This window comes from Camellia sinensis, chromosome 15 (genome assembly GCF_055761805.1).
Source record: "Camellia sinensis isolate YWXY chromosome 15, ASM5576180v1, whole genome shotgun sequence".
NCBI classification, from domain to species: domain Eukaryota; kingdom Viridiplantae; phylum Streptophyta; class Magnoliopsida; order Ericales; family Theaceae; genus Camellia; species Camellia sinensis.
This window is the reverse complement of record NC_138975.1, coordinates 110,723,040-110,743,233: the sequence shown is the minus strand read 5'-3', so window position 1 is coordinate 110,743,233 and position 20,194 is coordinate 110,723,040.

Sequence of the window (20,194 nt, the reverse complement as noted above, 5' to 3'; positions counted from 1 at the left end):
ATTCTTGATTGCAGGTACTTACTGAGTGTAATGCTCCATTTTTTATAAAACATGATCAATTAAATAAGAACCCATATTCCTTGATTATTTTCAAATAAACTTGAATTAAGCATGCAGAAACTGACACTTTGATCGATATTCAACAACAGTAGTGGTAATCAATATAAATCTCTTTTCTACGCGTTTCATTTTATTAAGTTATGAGATTTACAAAAGAAACCACATGCGATTATACATTCATAACTCCTAAAGTATGAATCAATAACATGTGATAACCTAATACAAACTACACAAATATCTAAATTAAACGCCTGAAAGGCTTACATATTATAAGGATCGGAACCTTGCTACAAAAAGATGGGTGTTTATCCCATACAAGTAAGCTTAAAATCTATACAAAGAAAGCAAATAAACCACAAGCCTTTGTACTCCAAAAAGATATCTATAGCCTTCGATGGGGCTAAAGTATATCACCAGTACCTAAAAATAGTTTTTCACAAAGAGATGAGCACTAATGCAGTAATGCCCCAAAAACATAGGATCCGACTAGGGATGGCCATTTATGCATAATCTCTCTACATCTCTGCATTTTCAATTACATACTTCTTATTCTCTTTTATCACATGTTGTCATTATTCTGTTATCTTTTTATGAGTGTTTCACTATGCTTTTTTTTTTTTTTTTTTTTTAACTCTTCCCTCTGTCTATGTTTACAAGTTCAGTCACTGCACTTTTTTCTTTTTCAAGATTTTTATGCTAATTGTATTTTTGTATAAATTGTGGTGAAGGTATTCTTCTTCTTCTTCTTCTTCTTTTTTTTTTTTTTTTTTTTTTTTTTTTCTTTTCTCTGTTTTTTTCCTTCTTTCAAGATTATTATGCTAATTATTTTTTATGTAAATTGTGGTGAAGGTACTTTTTTAAAATGAAATTGATGTTCAAGTGGTGGCATATGGTGTTAGATAATTTTTTTTTTTAAATTTCAATAATCAATCTTTCCTTATCAACACAATTGTCCTCTACTCCTAAGTTTTTATCTATGTTTTAAACTTTTTGGGTTCTGTTTTTATCTTCTTCTTCTTCCTCTTCTTCTTCTTCTTTTTTTTTCTCCTTTTTTTTTTTGAGAAGATTGCACGCTTCAATATGTTTTTTTGGTATTAATAACAAAACACACACACATACGCACACACACGCACACACGAAAACCTAAGGACAACTCTTCTTTTTAAATTATTAATTTTAGAGTACCTATGTCAATGTCCATTGTGGTTGTGGGTTGTTTAAATATAGGTTTTGAGAAACAGGTTTGCTTGATCTAGCTTTTTTTTTTTGAAAGATTTTTTTAGTTTCTTGAAAACTTTTTGTTATCGATGACAGTTTTGCTCAAAGAGCAAGGCACATTTTTTTTTTTTTTGTAGAAAAGTTATAAGGCAATTATATTAAAATAAAAATTAACATCATATAGAACAATAAAAAGAAAAAAAATAAAGTTGCAAAGGACTAAATAAGAAATCATACTGAAACTGGAACAACAAATTATAAAATTCGGCAAAAAACCAACTTAAGAGCATGTCAAATTATGGTTGTTAAACACCGACCAACAAAGGTCATTAGTTCAAAATACATTGGTTTTCAATATAATATAGCTGAAACGATTATTTGATTTAATATGAATATTTAGCCTTCTTATCAATAATTGCTCGATGACCTTCGTGATTAATTGATTGTCGATAATTGTTCACCGACGTTAGTGACTAAGTTATGTACTGACAATTTATCAAAATGTATTCTAGATTTTGTTGGAAATTTTGATTTTATAGGTTTCTTTTTGGCCATCTTTGAGGCTAAATTTAAGTGGGGTCCACACGTCTTTTGAGGTAGGTCCAAGTGGTGATGTGTTCCTTATTGCATGTCAACTCACACGGTGAAGATGGATCGTCAAACCCATTTATGAGTGAATAGAAAGTTAACGTCATTTTCGGGTTCGTGAAATAGTAAGTGTATGAGTCAAATGTGGGTTACCTTATTTTGGGTGTCCCACATAGAAACAAAAAGAGAACTTGCATGAGTATATATGTTTTACGTTGACATACTTGGGTTGGGTCTCAAGGGGCACCCCATGTTTTGTAAGGAGGAAAGTTATGGATAAAGTGGGCTTGACCCAAATCCACCACACGCGTTGTCGCTAGTCAGGCGCGGGCTGTGTGTTCGATCCTAGCTTAATTTTTCAGACAAAATTCATTTGAATTTTTTCAAATTCTTGCGAAAAATTTTGAAATCCTAACGAATTAATTCAAACTTTTGCGCTGAAATTTGAATTTGAATTTGAATTTGAATTTGAATTTGAATTTGAATTTGAATTTGAATTTTTTTTGCTTCCTAGAACAGTACCTCTCCAGTCACCTCTCTTCGCTTTCTGGCAGTTCCAGGTTTCACACTTGTTCGAAGGGTTTTTTGCCCTTCTGAACAGACACCTTTTGGCCTATAAATTCAAGGTCCTCTAGCAGATTGATTCATTCCATTTTCATGCCCCGTTTTCCTTTTGTACTACATATTTTCTTCATACCAGTTCGTAGAATCTTAAGAGAGTTTCAAAACTCAGGTTTTGGTTCGCCAGAACAGATTGTTTGTAGTGTTGCTACAATTTGTGCAAGTAATCATTGTATCCTGGGAGATAGATGCTGATAATTCGTAAGCACCTGTGCAACGGCAAATCTATCTTAAGGACAGAATGTCACACACTCGACTTAATCACAGTCTTGTTGTTTTTATTTTTCGAAACAAGAACTTTATATAAGTAAATTATTTTATTCGTTTCAGTTTTATTTTGTACACAGAAGATTGTTCCAACAATCTTAAAACAGATTTGAATTATTCTGTTTATACAGAATTTTTCGTTTATTTCCTTTCAAAATTTCTTTTTAGTTTTGTTACTGAATTTATTTTCTGTGTAAACTTTGTCATAAATAAACTCTGAATTTTTAAAAATAATTTTATGGCTTTTCATTAATTAAAATTCTAATTTTCAGTATTTTAATTGTTGAGGTTTACAGAAATAATATTCTGTGTAGAGTTAATTTGATTAAATAAAAGTTTATTTTCAAATGACTTTGAAATAGAAATTACAACGTTGTTTCTTTTATTTTTTACAAAATTATATTCTGTGTTTTTTGGTTTAATTTTCTGTGTAGTATACAATTCTAATTCTAATTATATTTTATAATTTAGAATTCGATGGCTACTGAAACTTCTAATCCGATCGGTGTTGCGACTGCCCCAATCTCAAATGCTATTGTGATAGTCCCTATGAACCACAAGAAAAAGCTAGAAAAGGTTCTAGGAACTGATTTTAAAATATGGCAATAGAAAATGTTGTTCTACCTTACTACATTAAATCTTGCGCGTTTTCTTCATGAAGATGCTCCTGTGCTGAAAAAGGATGAAACCGACCGACAAGTGATTGCTGCGGTTGATGCTTGAAAGCATGCGGATTTCCTTTGCCGCAACTACATCTTGAATGGGCTTGATAATACATTGTACAACGTTTATGGCCCTATCAAGACAGCAAAGGAACTATGGGAACCATTGGAGAAAAAATACAAAACAAAAGATGCTGGCTCAAAGAAATTTATGGTGGGCAAATTTCTAGATTTTGTAATGGTTGATTCATAGACTGTGATCAGCCAAGTTCAGGATCTCCAACTCATCCTGCGTGACATCTATGCAGAAGGCATGCCACTAAGCAAGTCCTTCCAAGTCGCTGCCCTAATTGAAAAATTACCACAACGATGGAAGGAATTTAAGAACTATCTCAAAAACAAGCACAAACAAATGACTTTGGAAGAATTAATTGTGCGACTGAGAATTGAGAAAGACAACCGAACTTCTGAGAAAATGGTTGGAAAGCACGCTATGGAGTCAAAGGCTAATATGGTGGAACAAGCGCCAAAAACAAAGAAACGAAAATATACCAAAGAAATTTCCTCACAAGGCTATAAGGGAGGGGAAACCAAGAAATTCAAGTTTAATGGTAAATGTTACATCTGTGACAAAAAAGGACACTGGGCCAAAGATTGTCGTAGCAAACGCAAAGGAAAAAGAAGTTCAAGTAAGAAACCTGCTCAAGCCAGTGTCACCGAAGTGGACCGAATCTCCATTGCTGTTGATGACATAAACCTTTCAGCCATGGTGTTTGAAACCAACCTTGTCAGAAATCTCAAAGAATGGTGGGTGGACACTTGTCAAGCCCTGAAATAATTACAATAACCCAATTCCAATCAACTAATTCAAGGTGACATAAATGAAATGATGAGCTTTCATTGATCATAGTTAATATACAAAAAGTGACACATGCAATATACATTCATCAATAATTCATCTTGAATCTACAGCATGTGTTACAAGCAAGGATAAGAAATGAAAGCTAAACAAATATTCATATGCCCTAAAGGCTTACATCTTTCCAAGACCATGCTTGGTTACAACAAAATGGATATAAATTCAATACATGTAAAGCCCATAGTACAAAAAGAGAAGCCTTCAGCTCCAATTCCTCCCAAGCTACTGCCTTGGCGGAGGCATATCACTAACACCTGAAAATTGTTTTTTCCCAAATAGGGTGAGCCAAAGTTCAGTAGAGATAATCTAACACAAAATATGTGTCACGCCCTCAAAAAAATAACCCATTATATATATCATTGACATGCATTATTTAAAGAAAACACTTTATTAATTCATTCATCAGAGTATTACCAAATAAAAACATTACATGAAATATCAAATTAAATGCCCTACAGGCTTACATCTTTCCAAGCCAACACTTGGACACAAAAGTATGAGTTCTAACTCAAATACAAACAAAGCCCTAGGCTTGAACGTTTATCAAATAAAAACAAATATCTAAAGATAGTCTTCAAAGTCCAAATCCTTCCAAGCTAAGTCCTTGGAGGTAGCTTATCACCTGGACCTGAAAATGATGTTCCCATAAAGGGTGAGCCACAGCCCAGTAGAAATATACTAAACCAAATATAAGCATTGAATAAAGCAATAGCATTCGATAGATGGTTAACCAGGATAATCAATTACATCATTATACAGTCTCATGACACTAATGTCTAAAACACGTTTTACTTTCCAACATTATCAATATGGCTCAGAACCTGGCCAAACTTACAACAGTGAACTATATATATCATATTCACATTCTTCCAATATCAACAAACAGATGAGACTCAGGCTCAAATCAAAACACTTCATACTTCCAGTTTGATACACATTTTAGTGCTGTATCAATAAAACACTTCAATATAAATAAGCACACATAAAAGTGATGCTAATGGAGTCCATCCCCTATCTCCTCCCAAACAAAATCCGGTTTAGAGGTCCATCCCCTATCTTCCCCTAAACCGTGGAGTCCATCCCCTATCTCCTCCCACACAAAACAATGTATGTAAACACATAACATATACAACACACAATCAATACATATAATGTCTGTATTAATTCAACAGTCAAAATTGATGACTTAATCAATGATTAGTTTCAGTTATCCCTAATCCACATGCAGTGTCTACAACAATCACGACTATCCTCCACCGATAGCCCAAAACAGTTATTTCTAGACTTGGAAATAAATATATCAATAATTCAATAGGCGAGTGATTTAAATTATCCAACTACGCCATTTAATCAATGAATTCCTCAATTTCATGAATTTAACCAAATTCCCCAATTCCCTTAAATTAATTATACAAATTAATTAATTAATACAACTAGGGTTTTCCCCAAAATTACCAAGTCCCCCCAACATATCAAAATACCAAAACTTAGAACAAAACTTATAAGATGGAGTAGGAAATCCCTACCTTAAAGAGAAGAACTCGAATGGAGAAGATGACTAAAGTCCAAAGTGCCCCAAATCCTCCCTTTTTCAGATTAAAAGAAAGCTCTCGCGAAACTCTACCTTTCTTCCAAAGGAACTAGAGTAGAAGACCACAAGGAATAGATCAAATCTTAGAGAGAAGGTGAGAGTAGAGAGAGAAACTCTCAAGTGACGGTTTTTAAAGAGTTAGGGAAAAGAAGTAGGTCAAAAAGTGATCCAAAAAGTGAAATCACGGACTGATGTAGTCGATTCTCCGCTCGAGCGTGAAAATCCCCGCTCGAGCGTCAGACACAGACTCACGCTCGAGCGTGAAAAGAGCCGCTCGAGCGTCGATTGCACACTTCCAGAAGTTTTACAGGTGATGTACCCGCTCGAGCGCCAAACTCTCCGCTCGAGCGGAGGGACTGCAGAGTAAAGTACTGGGAGATGGAAAAACACGCTCGAGTGTCAAAACTCCCGCTCGAGCATATAAGCAACAACGAAGAGCCCGCTCGAGCGTTAAAACTTCCGCTCGAGCGTGAGGGCCAAAATCTGGGCATCACCTTTTGGTTTCAAAGTGCAACCAACCTGTTCCAAACATGCCCATCACAACCTAAGACCCTAATACAAAGAGTAAAGGCTAGAAGTGATAATGATACAAAAACAAGTCCACGGAACCAAGTCCAGAATACAGTATACAAGGGAAGGAAAAATCGGGATCGCTATAATATGAATCTTAACAAGGATATAGGCATGATATGCATATACAATGCCTGTGATTAAAATCATTTACAACTCTTTTTGAAAATCATGCTATGCCAATCTTCATATCTCAATTCATTAATCATGTCCATTTCATTCAATCAACCAAACTGAGGATATAGCTCAGTGGGTCTCCAATCAATATAGTTATCATAAAAACACATCTAATTGCCATTTTACAGAAATTTCATCCGCGGGAATCAGCACCCATGTGTACGCGCAAATTTTTGGGACTTTCACCCAAGACACACAAGCCAATTTAATTTATTGGAGTCCATCCCCTTTCTTCTCCCAAGCATGGAGTACATCTTATTTCTCTACCCAAACATCATACATATGCAATGTATTAAAACACAGTCATGTTCAATGACAACCGATAAGAGATTAGTGTCAATTCACTTAATTCCCATGTAATTTGTACAACAATTATAACGCCCCAAAATAATCCAACATAAATTAGGTACATCAAGCAACATTCATTAAAGAAGAATAGCAAATTTCCAACTTTTACATCATTAATCAATAAGGTTTGTACAAAAATAGTCCCACATGCGAGTGATACATTCAAGGATATAAAATACATCAATCTATAGCATGTAGAACATCAAATCCCCAAAATAAAAAAAATGCCCTTGGGGGCTTACATATTCCAAGGCTTAAGTCCGGTTACACAAAAATGGTTTCACGAACCCATACATTTATAGCCCATGGCTAGCAAATTGAACCACAACAAAATAAGAGTCATTTACTCTCCATAAAATGTGTCTACGCCCTCAACTCGGCGGGATCACCACGTCTTTTCCTGCACCAAAATCCCATAAGGGTGAGCATAAAGCCTAGTAGAGAATTCTTAACAAAGTATATACATTTATGCAAAAATTTCCAATATGAAATGCAAATGACATGCTATGCCAAAAAGATTTCGTTTACATCTCTTTAAAAACCACCATGCACAATGATAACTTGAAATTCTCTGCAAATTCAGAAATTTACAATTTAATTCACTGGGGCGTTAAATATGACTCAGGTAATCCCTAGGTTGGTGTCTGCAAGTAGGCATAACTAGCACTACCAAAAATCCCACTTTACCAGTTGCTAACCGGAAGGGAAGTGGTACCTCCTCTGCGTGTGTTTTCGGTTTCTCACCCCGAATACTCAGGCCAACTTAATCAATTTCATCTACACCTCTTATTGGGACTTACCAACGTATTTACCCCAAAACATTTCAATAAATTCATTTCGCAACATTACTTTCTCAATACAAATGTTTTCAAATCTCAACTCAAAACTTGCAACAATGCAAATTAGAAATGCCAATACAATATATGCCAAAGCTAAATAATAACCTTGTAATAATCAATTGAATGAACATGCAATACAATAATTCTCATCACTATATAACATTTTCCCACCATAAAATTTCTCAACGATGATTCATCATAATTAAACTTTCAACTCCTCTTACAACATTGCCAAGCATGATATCCATCATTTCATTCAAATTCATCAACAAATGAATACTTTCACAATTTCGTATTAAACCAACAATTTGTTACTCCATAACTTTACCTAAATTTCAACTACAAATTTCCATTTCCATTTTTCACACACTCTATGAAATTTATCATTTGTATAATGGCAAAAGATATTTTCCATTTCCATTCTTCCATTGTGACATAACAACAAATTGATTAATTTTATAACCCTCAATCCATTTCAAAGAAAATTCATGAATTTGGGTCTTTGGCTAAGGTTAGGCATCTCTTCACCGTTTTTAAAAGGGCACTCACACAAGACATATTTCTTACACAATGAAAGTCATACCCTCAAGGATTAACTTAGAAAGATTTGAGATTTTGAAACCCACTTTTGAAAATCTCCACATTGTTGAGCCAAAAATCAAAACCTACATAATAACTTCAAGAAAACCCCAAAATCAACATCAACCTTGCAAAACATGTATATATAACTCAAAGAAGTCCTAACTCAAGTTTTTGGAGAGAAAAGAAATGAAACTCCCTAAAATCAACAGTGACGAATCCCGATCTTCACCGCACACAATGTAGCTCTAGATGAACTCTTCAACTTTGATGAAGAAGCTTGGGTTACAAATGCAATATATCCAAAGAGATCAAGAGTTCTAAGTGTTTTGGTATAGGAAATGTAGAGAGATTAAGGAGAAAAGGGTTTTTAGAGAGAGAAAGAGAGAGAGAGAGAGAGAGAGAGATGTGTATAATGATATACGCTCAGCCCAAGGAAAGAAAAAGAAGCAGATTTTCGGATTGCACAGAGGCCCACATGTGCGGCCTTCATCCCTGCACGTGCAGTGGTCCCTCTCCGCACCTCACTCCGCACCTACATATAATGCAGTGTGCAAGCTAAAAAACCCCCCCACTTCCCCGCACATGCGACTTTATCTCCCGCTTCTGCAGCCCTCTCCTGCATGTATGGCCCAAGGCCTCGCAAGTGCGGCCCAAGGTCCTCCAGCCCAAAATTTTTCCAGTTTGATTCCAGACACTCCGGACGCGACCGTGCACCCTCTGAAATAAGTGACACTCACCTAGAATAAACAAGGATAGGAATTTGAGAAAAAACCTCCGAACGCAACGAACCCAATGAAGACAATGAGTGAAAAGACGTACAACAAAACCTGTCATCACAACCTCTCCACCATAGGAAATTTCATCCCCGAAATTAAATCAACTACTCGAACAAAGAGTCACTAGCGATCATAATTGTTCTATTTCAATTTCAAATCACAAAATGAATTCTTAAACAACATTTACCATTATCATCATGGTTTCCCAAATGTGCTAGTTATGATGTCACAACAACAGTTCATGTGCATGAGAACTTCCAACGAAATAATAGTAATTCATAACAAATCCCAATTTCAAAATAACAGCATACATTACAACACATGATTTATCAACTTTAATACATTGCTCTCCAACATTAGGGAATAATACTAATGAAAAAAAACTTAGGCATGTTCAAATAAATCCGGATACTTGGAGCGAACTTCCGCTTCCAGCTCCTCGCTCCCACGTTGCTTCTTTAACCCCATGGTGTCTCCACAACACCTTCACTAACAGTATAGTTTTGTCCCGTAATACTTGCTCCCGGGTATCTAATATTTGAACCGGTCGCTCTTCGTAAGTGGCATCTTCATCCACCTCCAATTCAACCCAATCAAGCACATGAGAAGGGTCGGGCTCATACTTCCTAAGCATGGACACATGAAACACATTGTGAACCCCCGAAAGTTATGGCGGTAAAGCTAACCGGCATGCCACTTCCCCAATTCTCTCCAATATCTCGAAAGGCCCAATAAACCTCGGAGACAACTTACCACTCTTACTAAATCTCATCAAACCCCGCCTAGGTGAGATCTTAAGGAAAACATGGTCACCCACTTCGAAAGACAAAGGTCGTCTCCTCTTATCGGCATAACTTTTCTGTCGGCTCTGGGCCGTAGCTAACCTCTTCCGAATGAGAGCAACTTTCTCGGTTGTCTCCCTAACGATTTTTGGACCCAACAACGGTGCTTCCCCTACCTCAGCCCAACAAACCGGTGATCTACAAGGTCAGCTATACAAGGCCTCAAACGGTGTCATCTTGATGCTAGCTTGGTAACTATTGTTATAGGCAAATTCGATCAACGGCAAATGCCTCTCCCAAGACCCTTTGAAATCAAGGACACAAGCTCTAAGCATGTCTTCCAAGATCTAAATAGTACGCTCCAACTGCCCATCGGTTTGAGGGTGGTAAGCGGTGCTAAAGGTCAACTTGGTTCCCAACGCCTCTTGAAGGCTTTTCCACAACCGGGCAGTAAAATAAGGATCTCTATCCGATACAATGGTTACAAGAACTCCATGAAGTTGAACTATCTCCCTAATGTATAACTCTGCCAAGTGCTCAACTGAGTCGCCGGTAAGCATCGGAATGAAATGCGTAGACTCATTCAACCTATCAACAATCACTCAAATGGCATCGTTGCCCCGCTGTGTTCTAGGAAGCCCAACTACAAAATCCATGGTAACGTGCTCCCATTTCCACTCGGCTATCGATAAGGGTTGTAACAAAACCACTGGTCTTTGGTATTCGGCCTTCACTTGTTGACAAGTAAAGCACTTTGATACAAATAAGGCAACATCTCGCTTCATGCCCCTCCACCAAAACTGACAACTAATATCATGATACATTTTGATGCCTTCCGGATGTACCGCAAAGCATGAGTGATGGAACTCCCGAAGCACTTCCTCTTTACAAGATTCTGGTATAAACAGACGATCTAGGAATCATACACTCAGATTGGAGTGGATGTTCAAACCCTTCTCTTCCTTCCCGTTGGAGATTCTATCACGAATTGACTCTACTTCATGGTCTCCTTGTTGTGCCTCTATAACCTTACTAATCAAGGTAGGTTGAGCACTCAAGGTAAACAAGGTTGCACCCTCATCGAACTCACCCAAGTGCAATTCAAACTTGCTGATGTCATCTAACATAACCCATTCTCGAATGGCCACACTCGCCAAACTACTCACGGGTTTTCGACTTAAGGCGTCGGCCACTACATTGGCCTTTCCCGAATGATAGTTTTACTCGAAGTCATAATCCTCCAAAAGTTCCATCCACCTCTATTGGCGTAAATTCAAGTCTTTTTGAGAAAACAAATACTTTAGACTCTTATGATCGGAGAAAACCTCAAACTTCTCGCCATACAAATGATGCCTCCAAATTTTCAAGGCAAACAATACTGCTAACTCCAAGTCGTGGGTGGGGTAATTCTTCTCATGAGTTTTTAATTGCCGTGAACCGTAAGCTACAACGTTTCCCCCTTGCATCAAGACACAACCAAGCCCATCATGAAACGCATCACAATAAACGGTGTAACCCAAACCTCTTTATGGAATTATCAACACCGGTGCGGTAGTCAGTCTAGTCTTAAGCTCTTGGAATGACTTTTCACAAGCCTCACTCCACACAAACTTAACCCCATTTCTAGTCAATCTAGTCAAAGGCGCGGCTAGTCTAGAAAAGTCCCCTATAAAACGTCGATAATACCCCGCCAATTCCAAGAAACTCCGGATCTTAAAAACATTTTTGGGTTGTTCCCAATCCTGCATGGCGTCTATCTTGGCAGAATCTACAGTTACCCTCTCTCTTAACACTACATGACCTAAAAACTTCACTTCGGTGAGCCAAAACTCGCATTTCTCAAATTTGGCATACAATTGGTGCTCCCTAAGCAAGTCAAGCACTACCCTCAAGTGAGCCTCGTGTTCTTCTGTAGAGATTGAATAAATTAAGATGTCGTCCACAAAGACGACCACAAAATGATCCAAGTATTCTCTAAAAATTCGGTTCATTAAATCCATAAAGGAAGCCGGTGCATTAGTCAACCCAAAAGGCATAACAAGGAATTCATAGTGGCCATAATGCGTATGAAATGTCATTTTCTGGATGTCTTCCTCCCGGACTCTCAACTTGGTACCCCGACCTCAAATCTATCTTCGAAAAGCAACAAGAACCTCTAAGTTGGTCAAACAAATCATCTATTATGGGTAAAGGATACTTGTTCTTGACAGTAACCTGATTTAACTTACGATAATCAACACACAACCTCAACGACCCATCATTCTTCTTCGCAAAGAGAGCCGGTGCTCCTCAAGACGATGTACAAGGGCGAATGAAGCCCTTGTCTAAAAGCTCTTGGAGTTGAATCTTCAACTTATGCAACTCCGCGGGTGCAAATCTATATGGTGTCATGGAAATTGGTGTCGTTCCAAGCACTAAGTCAATGGTGAACTCAATCTCCCAGTGGGGTGGCAAACTAGTAAGATCTTCGGGAAATACGTCCGGTTATTCACAAACTACCCGTGGCAACTTAACACAAGTCCCGTCACTCTCACTATCCAAGAGAGTAGCAAAAAGGCCACTAAGCTCATTTCTACTACGAGGGTCAAAAACTGGCGACAAGACACTATCAACCCGGTCTTCCAAAAAGTAAAAACAATCACCACTTGAGGTGCACACTGTGACCCTCTAACGAAAACAATCAATCACTGCTCGGTATGAAGATAACCAATCCATGCCTAGAATGACATCAAAACTCGACATATCTAGCAACACAAAAGCAAACGGGAGTCGATGCCCAGCAACCTCTATTTCATAACCATGACACCCCCGATCTAAGTCAGCTATACCTCCAACTGGTGACTTAATTCTGAGTGGGGACGTTAGCCGTGCCACTATACAGATGCGAATGCAGCAAATATGAATGAATGAGACGCACCTGTATCTATCAACACATTAGCCAAAGAGTTACATACAACAAAAATACCTCTCACAACTGAGGATCTTTGCAACTGCCCTGGCGCGGTAACAGCATACACACACCCATGTGGCTTCTGATCAACCTGATCATCTCTCGGAGCATAGGCTTTTTGCACTAACTGAACCAAAGCGGCTCCCTGATTAACTCGCGAAGTTTGGACTGAGTGAGCCTGCTAGTGGCTCTGAGTCTACCCCGACCCCAATGCATCTCCCACCTGTGGGCAAACCCTCTTCATATGCCCTGACTGACTGCACTGATAGCAAGTTGGCCCCTGCCCCCTACTCTGAGGCTAACTCTTAGATCGGTTAGGTGGTGGTGGTGGCAACATCTGTTGTCATCCTCTCTTCTATGGACATGCAAAGGCCTTGTGACTTAGTTGGCCACACTTGAAACAAGAAAAACCAATCGGTGCACTCTTTCCCGGGCCCGCACTAGGCAAAGGAAAGGTGGATTTGGACTACTGCGGTTGGGACTGGGATGAAAAGGTATTTCTGCTCTTCTTGTTGGGCCTATAGTCCCCCTGTGACCCGTGACCCCTCGACCCTGACCCTCGGATTCTTTCCTCCTCGGTAATCTCTATGTATGCCGCCGCTTTCACAAGTCGGTCATAATTCCAAATCATGTTCCCGGCAACCTTGAACAAGATCTTGGTTCGTAGTTTCTTCTCAAACTCAATGCAACGTCGCTCTTCCGTTGCTACCAACTCTGGTGCAAACCTGGACAAACTAGAAAAGGCCGCTTCAAACTCGGCCATAGACATGTTAAGTTGCTTGAAGTCCTGAAATTCCAGCCTCAACCTCTCCCTAGCAGTGGGAGGTAGGTACTTGTCTTGGAAAGCCACCACAAATGCTTCCCATGTCGGTTGTATTCGACCCTTGGCGTATTTCCACCATTGGCCCGCATCTCCCTTGAGGTAGTAACTCGCCAGAGTCACTCCTAGCTCACTATCCTCAATGTGAAGCATCTCGAATGTCTTCACTATTTATTCGAGCCACTCATCCACTTTCTTAGGCTTGGGGCCACCATGGAACTCATCCAGCTCGGCCCGCAAAAACTCCCAATAAGAAAGTTCACCCTCGTCTCTACGACATTCTCTCTAGCTTGGTTCTCCGCCCTTAGTATGTTCATCGATTCCCTCAGGGCCCCCGCCATTTCTCAAGCTAGGGCCCCCATTGCGGCTTGACCCGCTTGCCCCGAAATTTTTGCTTGCCCCACTTGCTCGGCCATATTAGCTTGGCCTAACCCCTCCTCTTGCACTGGAACCTCATGGACCAATACGTCATGCATACCTCGACGAGCCCTACCACGCCTTCTAACTCTACCACCACGGGTTTGATCCCTTCCTCACATCCTAATTAAGGAATAGGATAAACAATTTAACATATAATCTCAAATGTGCTCGCGACTTCTCTCACACGTTAAACCACAATAATTTATATATTTCCTACCATACAAACAATTCAATTCACTCCACATAAGCACTTAGTCATGTAAGCACATACAGATTACCCACTATGGTATCACAAACAACATCCCAAAAGTCCAATCCCATACCTATATAGTCACATAAACATGTTATCACATAATCATAAAATAAAAGACATCTCATAATCATGCGCAATGAACCCATTGTGGTATAACAACCACTCCCCACGAGCTGCAAGTACTCAAACCCGGTAATTCTGATACCAAGTTGTAACGCCCCAAAACAATCCAACATAAATTAGGTACATCAATCAACATCCATTAAAGAAGAATAGCAATTTTCCAACCTTTACATCATTAATCAATAAGGTTTGTACAAAAATAGTCCCACATGTGAATTATGCATTCAAGGATATAAAATACATCAATCTATAACAAGTAGAACATCAAATCTCAAAAATAAATAAAATGCCCTTGGAGGTTACATATTCCAAAGCTTAAACCCGATTACACAAAAATGGTTTCGTGAACCCATGCATTTATAGCCCATGGCTAGCAAATTGAACCACAACAAAATAAAAGTCATTTACTCTCTACAAAATGTGTCTACGCCCTCAACTCGGTGGGATCATCACGTCTTTTCCTGCACCAAAATCCCGTAGGGGTGAGAATAAAGCCCAGTAGAGAATTCTTAACAAAGTATATACATTTATGCAAGAATTTCCAATATAAAATGCAAATGCCATGCTATGCCAAAAAGATTTCATTTACATCTCTTTGAAAACCACCATGCATAATGATAACTTGAAATTCTCTGCAAATTCAAAAATTTACAATTTAATTCATTGGGGCGGTAAATACGATGCAGGTAATCCCTAGGTTGGTGTTTGCAAGTAGGCATAACTAGCACTACCAAAAACCCCACTTTACCAGTTGCTAACCGGAAGGGAAGTGGTACGTCCTCCATGCGTGTTTTTGGTCTTTCACCCTGAACACTTAGGCCAACTTAATCAATTTCATCTGCACCTCCTATTTGGACTTACCAACGTATTTACCCCAAAACATCTCAATAAATTCATTTCGCAACATTACTTTCTCAATGCAAATGTTTTCAAATCTCAACTCAAAACTTGCAACAATGCAATATTAGAAATGCCAATACAATATATGCCAAAGCTAAATAATAACCTTGTAATAATCAATTGAATGAACATGCAATACAATAATTGTCATCACTATATAACATTTTCCCACCATAAAATTTCTCAATGATGATTCATCATAATTAAACTTTCAACTCCTCTTACAACATTACCAAGCATGATATCCATTATTTCATTCAAATTCATCAACAAATGAATACTTTCACAATTTCGTATTAAACCAACAATTTGTTACTCCATAACTTTACCTACAATTTCAACTACAAATTTCCATTTCCATTTTTCACACACTCTATGAAATTTATCATTTCTACAATGGCAAAAGATATTTTCCATTTCCATTCTTCCATTGTGACATAACAGCAAATTGATTAATTTTATAACCCTTAATCCAGTTCAAAGAAAATTCATGAATTTGGGTCTTTGGCTAAGGTTAGGCCTCTCTTCACCGTTTTTAAAAGGGCACTCACACAAGACATCTTTCTCACACAATGAAAGTGAAACCCTTAAGGATTAACATAGAAAGATTTGAGATTTTGAAACCCACTTTTGAAAATCTCCACATTGTTGAGCCAAAAATCAAAACCTACATAATAACTTGAAGAAAACCCTAAAATCAACATCAACCTTGCAAAACATGTATATATAATTCAGAGAAGTCCCTACCTCAAGTTTTTGGAGAGAAAAGAGATAAAACTCCCTAAAATTAATGGTGACGAATCTCGATCTTCACCGCACACAATGTAGCTCTAGAGGAGCTCTTCAGCTTTGATGAAGAAGCTTGGGTTAGAAATGCAATAGACCTAAAGAGATCAAGAGTTCTAAGTATTTTGGTATAGGAAATGTAGAGAGATTGAGGAGAAAAGGGTTTTTAGAGAGAGAAAGAGATGTGTATAATGATATACACTCAGCCCAAGAAAAAAAAAGCTGATTTTCAGACTGCACAGAGGCCCATACATGCGGCGCCCTCTTCCACATGTGCGGAGCGTCTTCCCGCATGTACGACTTTTACCCCTGCATGTTCAGTGGTCCCTCCCCGCACCTCACTCTACATCTACATATAATGCAGTGTGCAAGCTGAAAAACCCCCCACTTCCCTACACGTGCGGCCCTCTCTCGCATGTGCGACCCTAAGGCCCCGCACATGCGGCCCTGGTCCTCCAGCCCAGAATTTTTCCGGTTCAATTCCATACACTCCGGACTCGACCGTGCACCCTCCGAAATAAGTGACACTCACCCAGAATAAACAAGGACAAGAATTTGAGAAAAAACTTCCGAACGCAATGAACCCAATGAAGACAATGAGTGAAAAGAAGTGTAACAAAGTTGGTCATCACAACAATCATAGCTATCCTCCACCGATAGCCCAAAACTGATATTTCTAAATAGATATACAATCTCCAAGACAGACAAACTATCTAAATTTCCATAGGTGAGAGATAATACATAACCAACTCCACCATTTATATAAACATCCCTCCAATTTCACATTTTTAATACCAATTTCATTTATTATTACAAAATAGATAATCGATACAATTTAGGACAAAACTTCATTTTCTTTCAAAATCCATCCTAAGTATCAACATTGACAATGTTATCGCAATCCTCTTATTTACTCCCATAACCATTTATAACACATTCACTAATAACCCCTCTTTCGATTTTAAACCCAAACCCTAAGTTCGTCCATAATCTTCCCAGTTCCCTATATTATTTACACAACATCCAATAGCTAAATTAAAAACCATATGAGAGTGTAGAAAATCCCTACCTCAAAGTGAGAAGACAAGCAAAGCAAGGGGGGAAACTTCAAAGACGCCGAAACTGAGTTTTGTTCAGAGCAAAATAGAGCTCTTGAGATGCTCTACCTTTTTCTCAAAAACACTAGGGTAGAGAAACCAACGGATCTAAGTGAAAATGTAGAGAGAGGGAGTTTTAGAGAGAGGCTCTAGATCTAGGGTTTCTAAAATGTTTGGAGAGAGTATAAGATGAAAAAGTGATGTAAAAAATGACTTTTACGAACTGATATACGCACAGTCCGTTCGAGCACATACAGTGATGCTCAAGCGTCAGACACAATAAGTTGTTCCGCTAGAATGACGCACAAGCATAAGAAGTGACGCTCGAGCACAGAATGCACACTCCTAGTAGTCTTGCAGACAACAAACCAACGCTCGAACGCAAGAAAGGCCGCTCAAGTTGAGACTGCTTGAGCGCATAAAGCACCGCTCGAGTGTAGGATACATTCTCCCAGAAGTCTTGCAGACCTGCAAAAGTACCGAGAGTTCACAAATCCCGCTTGAGCGCAAGAAGTGCCGCTCGAGCGGAGGAGTTAACTCATGGGCAACAAAAGTTTTAAAACCAAGGAACCAACCTGTTCCAAACGCAACCATTATAATTCAATAGCCAAACTCAAGGAAATATGAAGGAAAAAATACATGAACAACACTACGAAACCACAAAACCCGAGTCCAAGATACAAAAGGATCAAGTTAAAACCGGAATCGCTATAATACTTATGCTACGCGTCACATTTGTGCCGACAAAAAGTTGTTCTCTTCCTGTTCTATGGTATATAATGGAGAACAATTGTTCATGGGCAACTCCTCGATGTCTAAAGTCGAAGGACAATGAAAGTTATTCTGAAGATGACATCTGGAAAGGAACTTACCCTCTACAATGTACTACATGTACCGGACATTTGTAAAAATCTTGTTTCCAGATCTTTGTTGAGCAAGAATGGGTTTAGGCTAGTTTTTTAGATTGACAAATTTGTACTTACCAAAAATGGGATGTATGTAGGAAATGTTACATGAATGATGGCCTTTTCAAAATGAATATAATGACTATTGCATCTTCTGTGATTAATAAAAATACATCTTCTTGTTACTTGCTTAAGTCTTCAAATTTATGGCATGGTAGATTAGGACATGCTAGTTGTGGATTTTTGCGTAAATTAATTAATATAGAATGTTTACCTAAATTTGAAATTGATCCAAATCATAATGTGAAATTTGTGTTGAGACAAAATTAACTAAAACTCATTTTCATTCAATTGAAAGAAATACTAAACCACTTGAATTAATTCATAGTGAAATTTGTGATTTTAAATCAATTCAAACTAGAGGTGGGAAAAAATATTTTATCACTTTCATAGATGACTATACTAGATATAGTTATGTTTATTTAATTCAAGCCAAGGATGAAGCTTTGAAAACTTTCATTCAATATAAGAATGAATTTGAAAATCACTTTGGCAAAAAAATTAAAATTCTAAGAAGTGATAGAGGTGGTAAATATGAATCACCTTTTGGGAATTTTTATAAAGAACATGGAATAATTAAAGAAGCCACCGCTCCTTAGTCACCGTAGCAAAATGAAATTGCTAAAAGGAAAAATAGGACTTTAAAAGAAATGATGAATGCCATGTTAATAAGTTCTGGATTACCTCAGAACTTATGGGGGGAACAACACTATTTGCTAATTATATTCTTAATAAAGTACCCCAAAATAAAGTGAATCTAACACCTTATGAAATGTGGCATAGGAAAGTACCATCCTACAAATACGTAGAAGTGTGGGCGTGTTTGGCTAAAGTGGATATTCCTAGTCCAAAAAAGACTAAGATAGGTTCAAAAATCATTGATCGTATATTCATCGGTTATGTCAAGAATAGTAGTGCATATCGATTTTCGATTCATAAGTCAGAACACTCAGAAATACATGTAAATACTATTACTGAATCTAGGAATGCATCGTTCTTTGAATATGTGTTTCCTAATAAAACTGGACAAAAGAATAGTGCCAACAAAAGATCTTATGATGTTATTACCAGTCATGATCAAGAAAAAGATCAAGTATAAAAGAAAAAGACATATCAAAATGAAAAAGAGAAACCTACGCATAGTAAACGTGCTAGAACCTCAAAATCTTTTGATTCAGATTTTCTAACATTTTTGTTAGAAAATGAGCTTTTAACTTTTAAAAAATCGTATGGAAAGAGACTATAAATAAGTTGAATCCATCTTACAAAATCACACTTGTAAACCTTTTGAATACAAGTGGATTTTCAAGAGGAAAATGAAAGCAAATGGGTCAATTGATAAATATAAGGCAAGACTTGTGGTCAAAGAATATAAACAAAAAGAAGGTCTTGATTATTTTGACACATACCAGTTACTAAAATAATATCCATTAGAATGTTAATTGCCATTGCATTTTTATACAAATTAGAAATTCATCAAATGGATGTGAAAACAACTTTCTTAAATGGTGAGTTAAATAAAGAAATCTACATGGAACAACCAGAAGGACTTTATGTTCCAGAGAAAGGAAATAAAGTGTATAAATTGGTTAAATTAGTATATAGTTTAAAGCAAGCGCCAAAGCAATGGCATGAGAAATTTAACAAGGCAATGATGACAAATGGATTTAAAATTAATGAATGTGATAAATGTGTTTATATTAAAAACACAAACAAAGGTTATGTCATATTATGTCTTTATGTTGATGATATGCTCATCATCGGTAGTAATAACGACATGATTAAAACTACCAAGAAAATATTGAATAAACATTTTGACATGTAAGACATGGGGATTGCTAATGCAATTCTTGGTATGAAAATTATCAAAACATCAGAAG